The sequence below is a fragment of the Varanus komodoensis genome, unplaced genomic scaffold (assembly GCF_004798865.1).
Source record: "Varanus komodoensis strain SLA01 unplaced genomic scaffold, ASM479886v1 scaffold33, whole genome shotgun sequence".
NCBI classification, from domain to species: Eukaryota; Metazoa; Chordata; class Lepidosauria; order Squamata; family Varanidae; genus Varanus; species Varanus komodoensis.
In genome coordinates, this window is record NW_025335817.1 from 7,887,343 (window position 1) to 7,896,074 (window position 8,732).

General features: G+C 38.3%; 1 protein-coding gene across 1 annotated transcript in view; it reads right to left on the bottom strand.

Moving 5' to 3' along the window:
• Positions 1–8,732, bottom strand: part of USP8 (ubiquitin specific peptidase 8) — a 43,565-nt gene that overhangs the window by 34,194 nt on the left and 639 nt on the right. The gene's annotated exons all lie outside the window — the stretch shown is intronic.

An 8,732-nucleotide genomic window follows, 5' to 3' on the forward strand; every position in this document is an offset into this window, starting at 1 on the left:
AATTAGTCTAGAATAGACTGCTCCAACCTAGTGCCCTCTGGATGTTGTGGGCTTCATGTCCCTTCAGCCCCAGCCAGAAATGCTGGGTGTTGTAGTCCAACAGGGTATCAGGTTGGGGAAGGCTGGTATGGGCTTTAAGGCGGGGGTGGGAAACTTGTGACCCTCCCAAAATTTTGCCCTACAACTCTCATCAGCCCAAGCCAACACAGCCAATGCTGACTATGGGAACTGTAAGCCAAGAGTTTGGGACATGCTCGCAATGCCCACCCCTGCACCTTAAGGAGCTACTAGATTCTGTGCTGTTATTTCCATATGTTGGAAACCCATAAGAAGCAGAAGCATTTTATTTCAGATGCAGTTTGTTCTGCAAAAGCAGAAGTGCATGGCTGCAGCTACTTCCATCACCTCCTATGGTTCAAAACTGAGAAAAAAGACATTCCAAGTAGCAACAGGACACGTCGCTTACACTTTATGTTGCTTTATATAAAAATGGTGTTACTCTTTTATCTTCCCTTCATTTTGAAATTGAAAGTTTTGTGTGAATTAAATGCTGAACCATTAGAGACCCATTTGCAACTCTTCAGCAATTAAAATAAACAGAACGTTGTAGGTGGATATCCATGACTCTACTGGTTTTATTTATACAGGCATTCTCTACCCATCATGCAGCTGCTCCATTTTAGTTTTCTGCATTTTTTAATTAAGTCAATTTTGATCATAGCTGCAATTGTTATAATTTTACCATTTGTATAAACAACTTAGAGATTTTATTATATTAAGTGGTAAAGTTTTCCCCTTGACGTTAAGTCCAGTCATGCCTGACTCTCGGGGGCGGTGCTCATCTCCGTTTCCTAGCGGAGGGAGCCAGCGTTTGTCCGCAGACAGTCTCCATGCTCATGTGGCCGGCATGACTACACACCAAGGTGCACGGAACGCTGTTACCTGCCCACCGAAGTGCTGCCTTTTTATCTACCTGCATTTGCATGCTTTCGAACTGCAAGGTTGGCAGGAGCTGGGACGGAGCAACGGGAACTCACCCCGTTGTGCAGATTCGAACCGGCGACCTTTCGATCTACCAGCCCAGCAGCACAGCAGTTTAAACCAGTGTGCCACCTGCATATTAAGTGGTACACAAGTATTAATATATACATAGCATATACTTATCCATAACAAAGTTTTAAAAATCCTATTTATTTATATCCTACTTTTACAGTTAAATAGCCATAACAAAGTAGCTTTACAATGCATATATTTTAAAATATCAAGATAAAACCAAATTGAAACTCATATAAAATACATAAAACATGAGATCCACACTATCTTTGCTGGCCTGAATTCAGATGTTGTAAAACGAGCAACTCACAGTTTTCCATTGATATGGTAAATGGCTGAACATTTTTAGATGGCAAATGTACCAATTTCTCTTCCAAATCCAGTGACAAAATAACCAAATTTGAGCTGCTCTCAAGGAGCCAAGGAAGATATTCCAGTTTTGTACTCTGTACGTGACAAAATAACCAAATTTGAGCTGCTCTCAAGGAGCCAAGGAAGATATTCCAGTTTTGTACTCTGTACGTTCTGAAAGCTTGTCCAGTTCAGTAGAGACCCACAACTGCATAGAAAAGTTGGAGAACTGTTATCCCTAATCCATCTTTTTTTCCTGGCTTGCACAAAGCCATCAGGGCTTCTTTACGACCCCACTTTAGATTGCTCTCTACATCACTTACATGGTGATTTGTCCTATGTTATAGTATATTATGACACACCTTGGAAGGGGGGTAACCCTGATAGGCAATGTATAGACATTTTTTTTTAATGTGCACCTAAAAATGTCAAGCATAAATACAATGAACACATGGTTGCAGTTATCTGTGGTATAGCAGGGTAAGGGTTTACAGGAATATAGTGCCAGGACTTTTTGATTGGTAAGGATGCTGACATCTACCTTGCCCTTGACTACTGTTCCAAATTTCCTGCTGCCTTTATGAACCCACCTTTTGGACATGGCTATGGAACTATGATGACAAGTACCTGAAGGTCAAGAATTACCACCATACTAATGATGGATCTACTTATCAGAGAGGAAAGTCTCCTTGTCGAGTATACATGCTAGCAAGTGCAGATTACCTTAAAATGTATGAAATAGGGTAGCTTTGAATTGCAAAGTCAGCGTGGAAACTGGATGGAGTGACAGAATCCCTAAGAGGACTATAGTGGAATTGTAAACTCAATGCACAAGCTTTGTGCTATTTTAATTGTGGGAGTCTTATCTTTGGAACTGCAGTGTAATGGAAGACAGGGTGTCCTTAACTCATTCTTTCTGTCTCCATACTACAAGGCTGCGTAAGTCAAGGCCATAATCTAACCTCAAATAAAGATAACAGGACAATATTAGAAACCAGAATAGTTCTAGAGTGTAGAGGCCATTTTGTACTAAAGATTTATTTTTAAGCAGCAACTTTACTTTTGATGAAGCAGAGTTCATTCTTATAAGCTTTCTGAATAAATTAATAGTACATTTACTATTATATTTACCTGAACAACTTTGTAAAATTAAGTATCACCACGTTTATACATATACAAAACCTGAAATAAATAGAAACTACATTCCAGTTTTATCAAATAAAATAATTCAGTCTTGCCTGTACAGGCAGACACAACACATATTACTGAATTCTTCAAGTAAGAGTATCCTTCTGATTTTTCACCCCATAGGGTAGGTTCTTACAACATGGAATATTCTAGTTCACTATAAAACAGTGATCTATTTGTAAGATTTTAGCAAATTAATGAAGACTGTGGCTGGATTCAGACAATATGATAACCTACACTCAAGAGTTTAGTATGGGTTATGGGTTGTTGTTAAAACATGGGTTAACCACAAGCAACCTGTGAAGAGATCTCGGGGTATGTTGTTAGATTGGGAAACTGTGGGTTGTTCATGGTTAACAAACCATGGTTTATTATATTGGCTAGGTTTAGGAAAATACAATAACTCATGTTTGAATGACCACCCATGGTTCAATGATAACCTATACTTGACACATACTCAATCCCTGAATGTGATTATTTTGTCAAAACTGAGAGTTGTATCCAAATGTAGTCACTTTTCACATAGACCCCATGAAATCAATGGTACTTATATTAATTATGATCAGGGGATACACTCTTAATCTGGATTCAACCCAAACTAGTGTGACATGCAGTTGACATATCTAGATTTGGCAAGATGTATCAAATGAGATTTTTAAAATTACATACTGAGAACATATAAGCATTCTATAGAAATGAATAGTAACTTCTAAGTAGACAAGCCTTTCGGTCATTGGTGAATTTGAAAATTGGAGAAACTGTCCTGAACACAAGCATTAAAATTCTGTCATGGGCAGGGATGGGCAATAGATGGTAGAGGCTGCCATTTTGCTCCGAAGCAATCCCAGCTGCGAGAAAATATATAAAAAATATAAAATACAAACTGGGGGAGCAGAATGTGTTGACAAGCTTGTATTATTACATCGTATTTGTATCCCGCCTTTCTCCTCTCGAAAGAAACCCCAGGCATCTTACATAGCTCAATTTTTACCCTCAAAACAACCTGTCAGCTAGGTTAGGCTGACCGTAACTGGCCCAAAGTCATCCATTGATCTTCATGGTTGAGTGGGGACTAGACCTTTGATCTCCCAGGTCCCCAGTCCAACATTCTAATAACTATGCCACACATATCAAGGTGTCTGAGGGCAGATTAGTTCCAGAGGCACCAAATTGTCTACCTGTACTTTAGGTCATAATGATTAAAGCAGCATCCTAGAATGATGCATTTACACACAGACATGCAACAATGAATTGTTTTCATAGCAATTTAAGAATACATCACCACTAAATAATCATTAAACTGCAAGCATATGCTTCTATAATATTAGCCAGTATGTTTACTTGTACATCAGGTAACTAAATTCAATGAGACTTAATTCCTAGTAAGAATATTCATCATTGCAGCCTTTGTTGGAAATAAATCCCACTTAATTTGATGAGTATTGCTTACAAGTAAATGGATTTAGATTCAGGGTGCAGACAGATGAAGCTGTTATTTTGCTTCATTTAAGTAATTCACAGTGCACATCATTACTTTCTCCTTTTAAAGTATATTGAGTTGTAAAGTTAAATGCCTGGACATTAAAAAAGATATTTGTATTAATTTACTCTATGGCAAGAGAAAGGGCTACAATGATACTGTTTAGATCTTTTAAAAAAAATTAGCTGAGGCTGGCCACCCATAGGTTTTAGTGTAATACACTTGTAGGTATTTATAATATTCAGTTAATCCTGCTTAGCAAGTTTCAGCTCTTGAGTCAATTGTTCTATTGTCAAGTAGAATCTCCCTTATTATGCTGCATCAAACCAGGTTGGGCAACATGAGAACAAAATGTTAAACTCCAAGAAAAAAAAAGTCTTTCTAATTGAGTCCTACAAACACTCTTTGCCAAACCTTCTGTAGGAACAATGAAATGGGGGTCCCAAGAATAAACATTATGCCAAAGGTACACAGCTTCACAATTTGGCAATTGACTTGACTATGTCTGCCATGTTAGAAAGAGGAATCTCATCCAGAACCTGAAGTGCAATCTCTGTTCCTTCTTGGTAGCAATGTTTCATGGACCAATAATTCTATAGCCCTGGCGATTTATCATTCATGGGTTGTCTTTTGTTCCCTTTCATGTCTCATGTGTAAAAGAAACCAATTGACAAAGAAATCTGTAGTTCTCAACATATAGACAAGTTGTTTCCAACTTAAGGCAACCCTCTGAATGAATGCTCTTCGTTCCTGTCCTTTACAGCCCTGCGCAGCTCTTATAAATCTAAGGCCATGACTCCCTTTATGGAACCAATCTATCTTATATTTGGTTATCCTCTTCTTTTTCTGCATTTAAATTTCCTAACATTATTGTTTTCTCCAGTGAATCTTGCCTTCTCATCATGTGCCTGAAGTAGAACAGGCTCCATTTTGTCATTTTTTTGCTTCCAGAGAAAGTTTTGGCTTAATTTGATCTAGGACCCACTTGATTGTCTTTCTCTAGCTCCATTATATATACAAAGCTCTCCAAATTTCAAATGCATATAATTTTCTTCCTGTCAGCTTTCTTTAATGTCCAGCTTTCACACCCATATATAATGATCAGGAATACAACAGTATGGGTGATCTTGACTTTCAACTCCAATTAAATCTTTTTATGCATCATATTTTCTAGTTCCTTGGTTGCTGCATTTCCAAGTCTTAAGTCTTAATTTCTTGGCTGAAGTCTCCCTTTGAATTGATGATTGAGCCAAGGTATGCAAAATCTTTCATTATTTTTTATTTCTTCAAAATAAATGAAAATGAAATAAAAATAGATTCAACATTAATTTTATTTCTTCAGTATTATTTCTTACACATTAAAGTTGTGTAATTCTTTTGTAGTTATTTTGCTTTAATGTTCATCTGCAGTCCTGCTTTCGCACTTTGTTCTTAAACTTTCACTAGGCATCATTTCAATTCATTGCTTTCTGCCAATAATATGGTACCATCTGCATATCTTAAATTATCAATGTAACTTCTGCCAATTTTTATTTTTCTTTCCTCTGATCCTAATCCACCTTTCCTTATAATATTTACAGATAATAGATATAGTAGAATATCTATATTCTATCTATAGGCTGAATAAATAGGGAGATAAAATATGCCCTTGTCTGACACCTCTGCCAATTGGAAGCCATTCTGTTTCTGCATTTTCTGTCCTAACAGCAGCTTCTTGTGCAATGTGATCTTGAATGCTGCTTCTTTTTCAGAATCCAGTTTTAATGTCAGCCATTTCTTGCTCCGTATGTTGCAACACGTTGAGCATCACTTTGCTTGCATGGGTAATTAGAAAAATGATCCTACAGCTGCTACATTCTTTTTCATCTCCTCTTGCGGATTAGAACGTATATTGAACGTTTCCAGCTAAGAATTTGCCATGTCTCCCATATTATTTACATGTTGGGAGTGGTTAGTACTGCTTTTGCCCCAGCATGGCATGGGGACATATGCTGGGCCTGGAGATTGATTTTTGAAATATGGGTTTAAAATGAATTTTGATACATCAGCTATGGTATTCCTTCTGGGTTGTGTTTAAGAGGCACAGTGTTATAGTGGCTCGACTGCCCTGGATGGTCGATCCCAAGAAGAGCTAAATGAGTTCTGTTCCTTCTTATCACCTTTGCCCTATGGGTTGCCTCAGGGTCATATGCTGTCCCACATGTTCTTTAACATGTATTTGAAGCTGCTGAGAGGTATCTGGGAGAATCTGAACAAGGTATATTGTAATCTGGACAAATGAGGTACAAGAAGTTAGGTCTGAAATTGGTCCTGAATATGACACTCTTGTTGGATGAACCGATTTAGTTTGGGGGTGCTTCTAGATTCATTGCTGAGAGGCAGCAGTGGTTACCTATGCATAAATTACCTCCACTATTGCAAGTTCAGAAATGTCTACTGGAGCAAACTGTGGCTAAATATACGTTGACGGAGTATAACATATTTTGCAGACAGCTTGGGAAAAACATTTTCCCTAATGCTAACTAAAGGGAATGTTCACTGATGTTGCTGTTTGTGAAGGAAGGAAGGCCTAAAACCCCTTCCTAAACAAGGCATTTTAAGGACAATCCTACTCCAATATCTACCCCAGAATGATACTAGGAGACATTCCTGTCCATGGACAACCAGCTGTTAGCTCTCTTTGGATTCTAACTTCTATCCCCTGATCTTGACTCATGCTCCAACTGCCTTCTCCATACTGTACCCTGGTATTTTGCTCATTAACAGTTTGGCAGCACTCTGCTCTTCCTTAGAATGTGGTGCCATCTCAATGTTCAGTGTGGAAAGCTTTGCAGCAGGAAGGTGGCATGGGATACCTTCCTTTTCTAATCAAAGACTGATCAGAATCTCGGCCCAATTCAGTAAATGTCCTCTATGCTTCTCCATTGCTGGTCAAGATTTTTAGAGCACTTTGTCTTCCCTTTGTGAGCAAATACACTTATAGTGTTACATATGGGCCTTTGGGCTACCGAGCAGTATAAAAATGCAATAAATAAATACATATGTTGGCCACATATCATGGTCAATACCAAGGCTTAATGATTGAACCAGCACCCACATCCTTTGTGATAGCATCTTGTTTCTTCCATCTCCACCAAGAAGGATAAAAAAATGAATCACTGAACCAGCCCATACATTTGAAATGCTAAATCTGGCAACAGCTAAACCCTCTGAAACCTTTCTTTACATTTCTAGTAAAGATACAAGTTCTGCAATATGAAATACTTAATGAAAAGTTGGTCTTCTACAGCAACTTCTGGCAGAAATGCAAGCTTTTTGATCTCAACTGACCACTGACTTTGGAGATGCAGTTGTAGGGAGGGAAAGGCTAGAAGTAGACAAATCTTTCACATTTGCTAGATGTTTAGTGAGTTATATAGGGGCAAGAGGAAGGGCGTGTTCTATGCAGTGACCATCCTAACCCGTCCCTTCTCTGAAAACCTCAGGCTAGTGGATGAATATGAAAGAAAAGTGTTGTCTGTATGAGTGCAGTGCTAACTTTATATTCAGACTTCCCTAGGACCAGAATAAACGTATTGGGATAGCTCCAACCCCATCCTAATCACACTTCCTGTTTCTTTCAAAATTGCATTAATCTCTCGCTTTTTTCCTTTTGCAGGGAATCCAAGGTGGATCACACAGTTCTTCTCCATTCCTTTTTAATCTTCACAGCAATGACCCTGAGAGATAGGTTAGACTGAGAGTGTGACTGGTCCAAAGTCATGTGGTGAGTTTTATGGCTGAGAGGGAAATAAAACTTGGATGGATCTCACAGGCCTCTAGTCCATCACTATAACCACTGGTTTTTATGAACTTGAGGGTCCCTGATCTTTGGGCATTTACAAATGGTAATTATACACAAAACTGTGAACATTACAAGTCTAGCACCTCTTCCACAACTCTTGGGATGAGGATTTGTGAAAAAAGCACTGTTGATATTGCGCCTGTTACCATGCAAGGGTTTGGGACTCAAATGTGCGTTTCAGTGAAGGTTACATTCCACTGACTTGAACAGGACTTTTCTGGCAAATGCCATGCATATGATTTTACAACCTCGAGCAAGCAGTTTACAATCTCTTTCACTCTATAAAACCTGTAATATTGGAAATAACTTCCAGTCTAGTGAAGACTTTTGATTAATACAAATCAGTAAGCTATCTTTTGATTTGCAACCTTTCCCCTGCAGTTGCCTTTACTTTTAGTTATATGCAAAAATAATTTACTACACATTCCAAATAAGTATCAACAAATTTGTTTAATCGAATTATGAATAAATAGCATTGCTGTAAGCTAACCTGATTGCAATAACTGCAAGATACGGTCATAGCAAAAGCTTAGGGGTTTCCACAGAATTACTCTAATTTATATTGCAATTCTAGGCATGTGTGGACAGCACTAAGTCCTACGACTCCCAGCATTCTCCAGCCAGCCATGTCAGCCGGAGAATGCTAGGATCTGTAGTTCTTTTTCTGCCTAAACATACGTAGGATCGTGTCCTTATTATACACATTCTAATACTATAATTTTATCCATCTCTACCTAGAATTCCCGTTAGGTTCAGTGGGGTCACTTCTAGACAATTGCGGGTAGATCTGATGCTTTTTTACTATTCTACTACTCC